At 41.1% G+C, this 12,181-nt stretch overlaps 1 protein-coding gene and 1 pseudogene across 1 annotated transcript in view; both read left to right on the top strand.

The window, feature by feature from the left end:
• The window catches only part of GMDS (GDP-mannose 4,6-dehydratase), a 2,292,844-nt gene that overhangs the window by 1,827,719 nt on the left and 452,944 nt on the right, over positions 1-12,181 (top strand). The gene's annotated exons all lie outside the window — the stretch shown is intronic.
• On the top strand, positions 4,712-4,860 carry LOC122797443 (annotated as a pseudogene).

The following is a 12,181-nucleotide window of genomic DNA, read 5'->3' as shown; positions in this document are numbered from 1 at the left end:
AACATGTCTTCATTCAGAAATGCTGGCAAACATCCTGCTTTGCTTCCTCTCCAGACATTGTTACAGAATATTTGGAATGCAGTACAGAATTATTGTTTTTATTCCTACATCTTCACTGCCTCAGACTTCCTTATTATGATAGCCACACATCGTTTAACCATTACTGCTGCTTTTTATCTACACTGCAAGTCAGTGTTGTTCAGGGACACAATCATATTTTCACATATAATTGTTACTTTAGTAAGTCTGAGTAGTGCTACATATGGCACACATGACTGCTTTTGTTAAATAATTACTTTAGTGGCAGTGGCAATGTGCTTCCAGTGCTGAAAACACTGTATTGAAATGCTTTTGTGTTGTTCCCATTGGCAGCTCAAAGATAAAACTCTGTATCGGGGATAGTACTCGCATGTTGGCTCACAGTTCTATGGTCAAAATGCAGACGTCCAGTATATGGTGCATCTCTGTGTGTGTATCCATGAGGGGCTTGTGTTTAGTAGGCCTGGGGTGTGGAGGGGGTTAGCAGCATCAGCTGATGTATATTCCTCCTAAATATTATTCATTCTGTGTAACAATAATGAAAAGTACACAAATGTGCTTATCTGGCATAATGTCATATGGTTAGATTGTTTTGTGGATACCAGAAGTAGTCACGTGTGTGTGTGAGTGTGAGTGTGAGTGTGAGTGTGAGTGTGTGTGTGTGTGTGTGTGTGTGTGTGTGTGTGTGTGTGTGTGTGTGTGTGTGTGTGTGTGTGTGTGTGTGTGTGTGTGTGTGTGTGTGTGTGGAGGGGTGTCTGCTAGATACCAGCAATAATTTACAGCACAAGATGGTGGAGCGCTTAGCTGAGAAGCTGTTTCAAGTGCTTATTTTTATTTAAACACAATCCATTGTGTGTGTGTGAGTGAGTGTGTGTGTGAGTGAGTGTGTGTGTGTGTGTGTGTGTGTGTGTGTGTGTGTGTGTGTGTGTGTGTGCGAGTGAGTGTGTGTGTGTGTGTGTGTGTGTGTGTGTGTGTGTGTGTGTGTGTGTGTGTGTGTGTGTGTGTGTGTGTGTGTGAGTGTGTGTGAGTGAGTGAGTGTGTGTGTGTGTGTGTGTGTGTGTGAGTGTGTGAGTGTGTGTGTGTGAGTGTGTGTGTCTGTGTGTCTGTGTGAGTGTGTCTGTGTGTGTCTGTGTGTCTGTGTCTGTGTGTGTGTGTGTGTGTCTGTGTGTGTGTGTGTGTGTGTGTGTGTGTGTGTGTGTGTGTGCGTGCGCGCTGTAGCACTGCTCAGTTCAGGCATCACAGGTGTTCATAGCTGTGTGTTTTCCAACAGTGTATAGTCTTCAGAACAGGAAGATGAAATACTGGTAGTATAACAGGTATGAGTACCCGCAGGCACTTTATCTTCTAAAATGTAACCTTGCCAGTGGTGTGATAGCAATTCTTGCCGTACCCCTAAACATACACATTTTCAGTAGGAGTGCATACAGTATGCACGTTTTGCGGTACTAAATGTATTTTAATTGGAATATAAAGTAGCAGCATATGAATACATGGAGTTAACACCAACTTGTCAGAAATGCATCCAAGGGCATTATTTAACTTCTGCAGATGATCAATAACAGATTGCTGTAGTTCTGTACATTAAAACTAGAAATATTTTTGTAGACATCTAAGCTGTGTCAGTGTCATAAAGAACATTATGCATCTGGGATGTTTTGGTAGAGAGCTGTGTTCATGTCTATGACTAGGCAACAGGAAATCTCACAATTATGAAATAAAACAATATTTCTCTTTGCCAGTAAACGAAAATCAGGTTTAGAGTCACAAGGCTTACTCAATGAATGAAATGTATTGTGTATATTACTGTCAGCATCTTTTGCATTTTAATTTATTTCAGTGTTTATTGCACCAGTCAAGTTCCGAGGCTTAAAAAGACCATTTGCTAATGGCAGTTAGATAAATACAAAATAATTTAGATGCTGCACTAAAAGTAATTACAAATGTAATGATTCATTTATACTACATGTAGTACGAATTGGAAGAAGTTGTCTACGCCCTGTACATAGCTCCTAATCTGTTGTTTGTTGTAAGAGCCAGAAGATATAGCAAACCTTCTTGCTGATAAATTCAGCTCCAGCTTTACCCCTCTCTCCCCTCAGCCTTCCCTCAGGAAAGATCATCAAATATAACCCCCCTACTGTCACTAGGGAACAGGTCCTTAATGCTGTCTTTAAGACCAAGAACACTGCATCAATGGGCCCAGACAATATCCCTGGAAGCCTTCTAAATAACATGAAACATGACCTATTAGGGCCTCTGGAATTACTGTTTAACTGCAGCCTCCAAACAGGCTTCATGCCTCATGAATGCAGAAAGGCAAAAGTCACCCCTCTGCACAAAGTTGGGCCATCTACAGACCCTGGAAACTACATGCCCATAAGTCTCACTAGTCTTGTATGTAAAGCTGTGGAAAGAATTATCATGCAAATGATCAATAGAGATATAGTAAACTTCCAGACACTGGACCCAACCCAGTTTGGATTCGTCAAGGGCAGATCATGCCTACTCAACCTGGTCACCAAAGCAATGGATGAGGGCAGAATCATTCACACTGCCTACTTAGACCTGGCCAAGGCATTTGACACTGTACCCAACTTGGGCATTGTTGATAAACTCAAGAGGTTAGGTACAAACCCATATGTCACCCGGTAGATAGCCAACTGGCTCACAGACAGGACCCAGGAAGTTGGAATTTAGGAGTCCACCTGTACAAAGAGGTCAGTCACAAGTGGAGCCCCTCGGAGATCAGTCTTTGGACCGCTCCTTTTTGGCATTTACTTCTCAAAAGTCAAGGCTAATGTCAGTGGTCTCTGGCTGACTAAATTTGCAGATCATTGCAAATTAGGAGCTGTCATTCATTGAATCTCACACTGACACAAATATTCTCCATGAGGTGTTGAAACATTCAAACAACTGGTGTCAGAGCCATGGACTAAAACCAAATGCCAAGAAATGCATAACAGTATCATGTGGGAAGTCATCCATCCCTGATAACTATCATATTGACAACAAACCCCTTAGAGTTGACCCAGTAGTCAGGGATGTAGGGGCACACATAGATAGTAATCTAGCCTTTGACCATTACATGTCTACAGTGGTGAGGAAATCATTCTGTGTTGCACAACTTATAAACAAAGGTATGGCACCTAAGTCCAAGGAGGTCATTGTTCCACTGTATTCTGCATTCATCAGACCTACCACTGAGTACAATGCCCCCTTTGGTATGTATCTAACCAGCCATATCCAACAATTGGATCATCCACAGAGGTTCTTCACTAAAAGAATACAGGGTATAAGTAGAATGTCCTATGCAGACCACCTCAAGGCCCTATCCCTGTATTCTGTCTCCTACAGGCTTTTGAGGGGAGATCTATGCCCAGCATACAGGGCATTGTCAGACCCCACTCTGATGGACCTCCTGCATTTCCCTAAAGCAAACAGCACCAGAATTACTTGTTCTAAAGATATAAATCTTGCCTGTGATATAACTAGGACCTGCTGGAGAGATAGGTATGTATCCCAGAGACTACCCCATCTATGAACAGGCACCCCATCCATGTGAAGCAGAGTTCCTCCCTAACCCAGTTCAAGTGCAACTTGGGCAATTGGATGGGGAAACTGTAAATTTATCCCTGGTTTGCCACCTATGTCTGTAATGGACACAGGTAACCTGTAGATGGTTCATCTCCCAGGCTCATGCTTACACGTAAGGGTATCAGAACTTGTCAGAGATTTGGGACGCATGGCTAGGCTTAAAAAGGCCCTTGTGGTCGTTAGCCTAGTAAACACCTATGAACGTGTGCGTTTCTGCTCTTTCCTTTAAGGGGAGTGGGTGACTCTTGAAGTAGTACCAGTGTTTCTCATGTTATCTTCTTATTCAGTATCATTTCCATGTAGAGCTTGTACTGAAGTAATCATTATAGCAGAATTAACTTGCTATTTTTAAAAGAACTAAATATATAATCATGGGATCTGTGACCTCTCCCACCTAGCAATCCCTTCCAGCTGTTCATTTGGTCCTTTTATTCTGCCAGAGTGAAAAAACCCTTTGTTCCCCGGGGCAAGTTGCAAGTTTAACAGTAGAGGCGCAATCAGCTATGAGTAGGGATGGGTGTTTTTTGTTATGAGACCGTAGCTCCTCTTTCCGGGGTTCCAAAATCATTGGTGCTCAAGGGAGAATATCTTGTAGGTGCCAGTAATGCATTGAGCTAAAGCTGTCTCCCTCACCCCCAGCCCCAGACAGGATGAGCCAATGTCTGCCACTTGCACCCATCTTCCCCATGCATGACTTATAGACTTCCTGTGCCCATAATCAAACATGGGTCATCTGGGTTGTAGTTAATGTTTTATTCCTCTATACAACAAGAAAAGACTCGGTGGCAAATTATTTAATGAGAAGGTTGTTACTCTTTCTAGTATCCTGCCTTTGCAAGCTGTCATCTGTAACAGCGTACTTATAAGACCGCAATTGTGTTTTTTAACCTTACTTTGAGCGGAGATGAACACAGAGTAAATTTCTCATTTCTAGCCACAGAGTTAGATGGCGGCAGGTTGTGAACAGGTTTTGTCATACTGGCATGATGATTTGGAGAGGCTGTTTGCCCTCCTCCCTGGCATATGTTAAATGCTACCATATGCAACATGGTGTTTATTATGTTTTACTTCATTGCAGATCGCTTCTCGGCCTTTTGGCTAAAATCAAGTGTAGTATCTGTCAGTTTAATATTGTTCTATGCAGTGGAGACAATGTTGAAGGTATTAACATTTTTACGTCCGTATGTTTATCTTTAAATGTAGTGCTGACTTCTAAGTAAAAAAAAAAAAATCAAGTGTTTGTGAGAGCATTAAGGAACCAATGGGTAGCATACTGAATCAGAAGGGTGCTTGACATATTTTTCAGTGATGAAATAATGAAGAAAGTTAGTGAGAGCAGTATGGGTACCTAGTGTATGTGTAGCAGATTATCTGTAATAATGTTTGAAATTATTACAGAGTTTGGAAAATGTATTTATTTATTTTTATTTTACATTTGTTTGCTGGAATAGTCCAACTGGAACAGGTCCATTTTCAGTGGAAGCCTGCGGAGAAAAGCTCCAGAGTTACAAATTTATTTATTTTGCATTTGTTAACCGGGTTGGTCCAGCTGGGTAAGAATTACCCTTTTTCAGTGGAGACCCGAGGGGAAAAGCCCCAAACAGACATACAAATACATATGAATAGGGACAAATTAACAATATTACAGAGGAAAACAATATTATGGGTACAATGGATAAGAAAAACAAACAATGAAAGTTTGAGAAAATGAGTAAGGTAGGCCAAGAGGCATGCATGCAAAAGATTTATGAAAAGGTGTTTTGAGCAAGATCTCTGAATTAAGTTAAAAGTAGGCAAAGAAATGATGATTTAGGTGTGGAGTTAGTAGTGTGGGAGTTTTAGGTGGGAGCATGTGAAGGACATTCCCAATTGGAGGAGAGATGATAGAGAAGCATGGATTTGAAATTGTTGTGGTTAGGTATATTACATAGTGGTGTGGGGAGATTGTTCCATAGTTTGGCTATAGTGTGGGATAGTAGTAGTTTACCTGTTGGGTGGATGGGTTTGTGTACATGCAGGAGGTTTTGGCCTGTGGATCTCAGGGTACAGGTAGGTGTGTAGGGTGTTAGAGATTTAGGTGGTTTAAAGATGAGTTTGTGGGCTGTTGTAAGTTGTAGGTACTTTAGGTGGTTGTGGAGTTCTAGTCAGTTTAGGGTGTGTAGGGAGTGCCAGTGATGGGAAGAGTTCTTAGAATTGGTTGCAAATTTGCAGATTTTGTTGTAACAGGCCTCAAGTTTAGCACGGAATCCGAGTTGTAGGTTGGAGAATAGGGGAGCACCGTACAAGAGAGAGGGGAGAAGGAAGGCAGATGCAAGAGTATGACGGGAAGATGGAGTAAGGTAGTAGTTGTGTCTGTAGAGGAGGCCGATTTTCTGGTGGGTATTTTTGATTGCTGAGAGGATGTGGGAGTCGAATTTTAGGTTTTCATCGATGGTAATGCCAAGTAGTTTGGTACTAGGAACGATTTCAAGAGGGGTGTTATTGTGGCTTTTGATGGAAAATTGGACTTTGTGGAACTGGGAAGTTTTAGTGGGAGTAAATATCATTAGCTTTGTTTTGTTGGCATTTAGGGCCAAGTGATGTGATTGCATCCATGATTCAATTTTGGAGAAGGCTGTTTGGTTATTAAGTAGAAGTTTGGAGGGGCAGGAGGCTGAGCAGATGATAGTGGAGTCATCTGCGTATTGGATGACTGAGGCTTCAGGGATGGAGAGGTGAAAGTTGTTAATGAATAAGTTGAAGAGCAGAGGGCCAAGTACTGATCCTTGGGGAACTCCTGTGGGTGTAGGTAAGAAAGGGGAGGTTGACTCTTTCCATTGTACAGCCTGCTGGCGCGTGGAAAGGTAGCTGGAGAACCAGTCTAGGGTTGAGGGAGATAGATGCAAGTGTGAGAGCTGGGACAGGAGGAGGGAATGGGAAATAGTGTCGAATGCCTTTGAGAGGTCAAGAAAAAGAGAAGATACGTATTTGCCGCTCTCACATGCTAGGTTGACTGTTTTGAGGAAGGAAATGAGGGCTGTCATGGTGCTGTGGCCTGGGCTGAAGCCGTGCTGGGTGGGAGAGAGGAGTTTGTGCTGGATTAGGTAGGGCATGAGCTGGGAGTGGATGGCTTTCTCTAGAATTTTAGAGAGGAGAGAGTATAGCTATGGGTCTGAAGTTGGTAGTGTCTGTGTTCTTACCACCTTTGTGGAGAGGAATTATGTATGCATAACGCCAGATGGTTGGTACATAGGATTCCTGAATGGATCTATTAATGAGGATGGATATGGGATAGGCTATAGATTCGGCTGATATTTGAAGAAAATTTGCTGGAAGGTTGTCAGGGGCATTGTGGCATGGTTTTAGCTTTTGCAGTAGTCTTTTTATAGTATAGGTGGAGACAGGTTTAAGTGAGAATAGTGGTGGAGGAGGGGGGTGAGAGAGAGGGTTTGGGGTGCAGAGTGAGGGATTAGTATTGATGGATGGATTGGGGAAAATGGAGGATAATTTAGCTATACAATCAATGAAAAATATGTTGAAGTTAGTGGCCATTTCAAGACTTGAGAGGCTGGGATTGGGGCAGGGGTTGGAAGCATTACCAGGGTTGAGAATTGAAGAGATGGATGTCCAGAATTTCTTTGGATTGTTTGAGTGTTTGTATTGCAGACTGCTGTAGTAGTTTTTGCGATCTTTTGTTATTGATTTTTTTGGCCAGGTTACGAAGATGTTTATATTCTTGGAGGGTGGTGGGGTTTTTCCTGTTTTTGGTACAGTTTCCACTTTTTGTTTCTCTGAGTGATTATCAATTTAGTTTCTTGGGATAGCCAGGGGCAGGAATTTGTTTTGATACATTTGGTTTGTAAAGGGGCTACTTTATCAAGTAAGGTAAGGAAGGTTTGGTTAAAATATGTGACAGCGTTATCTAGTGGAAGGATTTTCAGTGGGGACCAATTAGTAACCTTGAGGCATTCAGAGAAGATTTCGGGGTTGAAGGAAGATAGGTTATGGGATTGTTTGAAAATGTGTTGATTTTCTATGTGTGAGGATAGGCGTTCAGTGAAGGCTGCTAAGTGGTCGCCTAGGGGGTCTGGTATTACACCAGCTTTCGAGATACGGTTGGGATGTGTTGTTAATATCCAATCTAAGATGGTACCGGAGGAACCATCTTTGTTTGGCCTAGTAGGGAGGTCTATTAGTTGGGTGAAATTGTAGAGGTTGATAGAGAGAGATGGGGTATCTATGAGGAAGGAGGTCCAGTTAATATTTACATCACCAAGAATGTAAGTTTCATATTTGATGTTTGAGTTAAACCAAGAGAGGATGTCTTCCAGAGTTTTGGTATTGTCTCCGGGTGGGATGTAGATGGAGCAGATGCAGATGGATTTATAGTTGTTAAGTTTTAGAAAGCCTACAGTCATTTCTGCTTTGGCAAATGTTGGGATGGGGTTGGTCAATGGAGTAAAAGTGAGAGTGGAGGAATAGATAATTGCTACGCCACCTCCTTTTCTATGAGTTCTATCATTGCGTATAATGTGGTAGCCTGGAGGAAGGATTTCATTATCTCTGATGGAGGGTTTGAGCCAGGTCTCAGAGACAGCAGTTATGTCTGGCTGGTTGTAAGAGAGCCAGGCATGAAGGTTGGGAATTTTATTACGGAGGCTTTGTGCATTTAGGGTCATGAGACGGATAGTCTTGTGTTTGTGTTGATTAGAACTTGGGTTAGGGTGGGTACAGGTAGAGGTTGGGCCTGGGTTAGGGTGGATGTCACCGGACAGACAGAGTGAGATATGAGAGAGGAGCTGGTTGAAGAAAAGTAGAGGATAAAGGAAAGTATGTTTTTTTGGGGGAGGGTTGTTTTAGAGAAAGTAGATAGAGTGGGGTGAGGAGATGGTGATGTAGGGAGTAAGGAGAGTTTGAAAAGATTGGATAGGCTGGAGAGTAAGGAGAGTTTGAAAAGATTGGATAGGCTGGAGGAGTAAAGTTCTGGAGAGATCTGTGAATATGAGTGGGATATATCTGGGGGGTGTGAGGTGGTGGTGTGTGTGGTTAGAGGTAGGTATGTATTAGTGTGGAGGCTAAGTTGGGTAATGTAGGTTAGGGATATTAAAAGGGTAGATAGTAGTAGAGCTTGTTGTGGGAAGGTAGGCATTGTAGTATAGATGTGTGAGGTGTGGTGTATGTATGAGAGAGGGTGGGGGTGTGTATGAGATTGGTGTATGTATGACGTGCTACACTCATCATGCAAACTGTAATGTTCCAAAGGTTGCTCTTTTTCTCTTGAAAGTCCACCAGTTTCACCAATGTAACCATGTCTTGTTCGCTGCTCTCGGACATTTGCATGAAAAGGTGACAATGACCTCTGCTTGTAATAATAATAATAATAATAATAGTAATAAGTGAAAAGAACACAATTCTTGCTAACAGCTACTCATTACACTTTATATAATACAAAGAACAAACAGTAGCAGAATTAATTATTACTAAAGATAAACATACTGATGTAAAACAACTCACCCTAATCTCAATAGCTCTGTCCGAATAGGGCATCTTAATATCCAAAGCATCAATAATAAAGTAGCGCACCCTCATGCCCTCTTAGATATTCACTCCTTTGATATCCTCTGCCTCACTGAGACTTGGTTGAAACTAGAAACTAAAGATAATGAAATTATTCCCCAAGGCTGTAATATAGTGAGACAAGCCCAAACAAAACGTAAAGGTGGTGGAGTAGCAATTCTATTTAAAAATGGACTTCATATCTCTACCCTCCCATCTAATCCAACCCAGGATAGCAACGCAGAAATCCTCATTACTAAGCTTCAAATCAACATAAACAAATCTTTATACATTATCTGCATTTACATACCACCCGGAAATAATATCACTACAATTGAGGCATTTCTTAGCTGGCTGATTTCTACTTACCCCCAAGAAACAATAATACTAGGTGACTTTAACATGGACTGGAAAAGTGTTAGTGCTGAAAATCCTACCTCTCATATTAACCTCCATGGATTTACCCAAACTATAACCTCTACAACCAGAATTAACAAACCTAACAAGAAAGAGAGTACCTTAGACTGGATACTCATAAACAAAGTGAAACAATCTTACAAAATAGGAACCCTGCCTGATGATGTAAGTGATCATTCCTTGACCTACATTACTAGAGAAAAGAAAGACTTCCCAAACCTCCCCATCATTAGGACAGCACGCTCTACCAAACACTTTAAGGCAGAACTATTTCAAACTGAGCTTAGAGCATGCAACTGGAACCCATTAAAATCCCTCCCACTTTAAGAGGCAGTACAGTATTTTAGCACTGCATTCTTATCTATCCTGGATAAGCATGCTCCCAAACGTTCCATTAGAATGAAGTCTAACCCAGCCCCATGGCTTTCTAATGAAACTAGGAATCAAATTCTACTTAGGAACAAAGTCTGGACTAAATGGAGAACCTATAGAAATAGCTTTGATTACCTATACTTTAGACAGCTTAGAAACAGCACAAAAAAAGCTATACTTACAGATAAAAAAAACTACTATTGTAAACTTCAGCAAACTCATCAAAATAATCCCCAACAGTTCTGGTCTTGCATTAATAAGCTCCTTTCCCCAGGTAACTCCCGAACACCCACCCCACTTGATGCAGATCCAAATACTCCCCATCTAACTGTCAATACCTTAAACTCTTTCTTCACTGACACTATACAATCTCTAGCCACTCAACTTATCTCAGAAAACTCCAGCATTCCCATCGACTTACCACACTCTTTCTCGAAATTCAAACTACAGCCCATCTCTTCTTCTCTCATCTATAAACTTATTCTAAAACTTAAGCCATGTACTCCATCTGCTGACCAACTTCCTTCCCAATTTCTCCAAAAAGCAGCTAAGGAAATTGCTTACCCTATATCTATCCTTATAAATAGGACAATCCAAGAAGGAACCACCCAGATATTTGGAAAATCTCCCACATTATCCCCTTACATAAAGGCGGGAACTCTAATGATTACTCTAACTATCGGCCAATTGCTCTCTTATCACCCCTAGCAAAAATTATGGAAAAAGGCATTCACAAACAACTTCTATGCCATCTCTCTCAACACAACTTAATAGAACACTGTCAACATGGCTTTAGACCATCACATAGTACCACTACTGCCCTTCTATCCATCACAGATACCATCAATAGAAACCGTAACAAAAACCTCCTCTCATCTGCCCTCTTCATTGACCTCTCTAAAGCTTTCGACATGGTTAACCATACCCTCTTAATCAATATTCTGGAATCTCTTTCCTTTGATTCTCTGGCCTTAAAATGGTTCAGATCATACCTCAGCAATAGACAACAAACAGTCCTCTGGAAAAATCAAGTCTCATCCTTTTTACCTGTTACTATTGGGGTCCCTCAGGGCTCTATTCTTGGACCACTTCTGTTCTCCTTATTTATTAATGATCTCCATGTAGCAATTCCACAAGCCACTTGTATTCAATATGCAGATGACTCTACACTAATATGCTCATCAACCTCTCCATCTGAACTATATTCTCTTACTCAAGATGTTTTCAACACTGTAGAAACATGGTTTACCAAATGCTGTCTCCTTCTTAATGCTAAAAAAACAAAACTCCTTCTCTTTACACCCACTACTAGGTCTTCCCCCTTAGACTTCTCTATCTCTTCAAATGATGGTACTGTTATTCTCCCTGACACTACCACTAAACTTCTAGGAATAACCATTGATAATAATCTCTCATTTGATTACCATATAAACAATACCATTAAAACAGTAAACAGAAAAATAGGCTCCTTATACAGAATAAAACCCTTTTTAACTTCAGCAGCCAGAGCCAAGATTGCTCACTCTCATCTAATCTCAACCCTTCTATATGCTTCACCTATATTTACCAACCTTAAGAAAACCACCCTTAACAAATTAGCAACCTCCTATAATAACATTGCTAGATTCGCTACTGGCAATCCCTTCAGAACCCATCACTGTTCAAATCTTAGACAACTAAATTGGCTCGAATTCCAAAACCATCTGATTATCCCCCAACTCACAATTGCCCACAAGATATTTTACCAACCCAATAATACCCCTATACTCTCAAAACTCATAGTCCCATATAATAATCTGAACTCCCTACGTTCTTCTAGCAAACTTCTTGCCAGCTTAACAAAGTCTAATAATGCAGCTGGTGACTCTCTGTTTACCAACACAGCAGGAAAACACTGGAACCTACTACCCACTGAACTAACTCTAACTACATCCTTGCCACTCTTTAAACAAAAACTTAGAAAACACCTCCAAATGCACTGGCTGTGCCCTTGTAGTAACCCTGACTAACCATCCTCTTCACCCCTCTGTCTTCCTCTTCTTGCCATACTTCCAAACTTCTACATGCTTTTGACTTGTAAGTAAGACTGACTCTTTTTAAACTCCAATCAACTTAGTGTTTAAATAATTCTATCTCATATGATCTATTGTACATAACTCTTACTATTCTGTTTTTGAGCTATCTTAAGCTATATTCTGCTCACTGTACTGTTTCTCAAGTGTTT

This window comes from Protopterus annectens, chromosome 3.part0, assembly GCF_019279795.1.
Source record: "Protopterus annectens isolate FY-2018-M chromosome 3.part0, PAN1.0, whole genome shotgun sequence".
Classification (NCBI taxonomy): domain Eukaryota; kingdom Metazoa; phylum Chordata; order Ceratodontiformes; family Protopteridae; genus Protopterus; species Protopterus annectens.
This window is presented reverse-complemented; position numbering and strand designations above follow the sequence as displayed.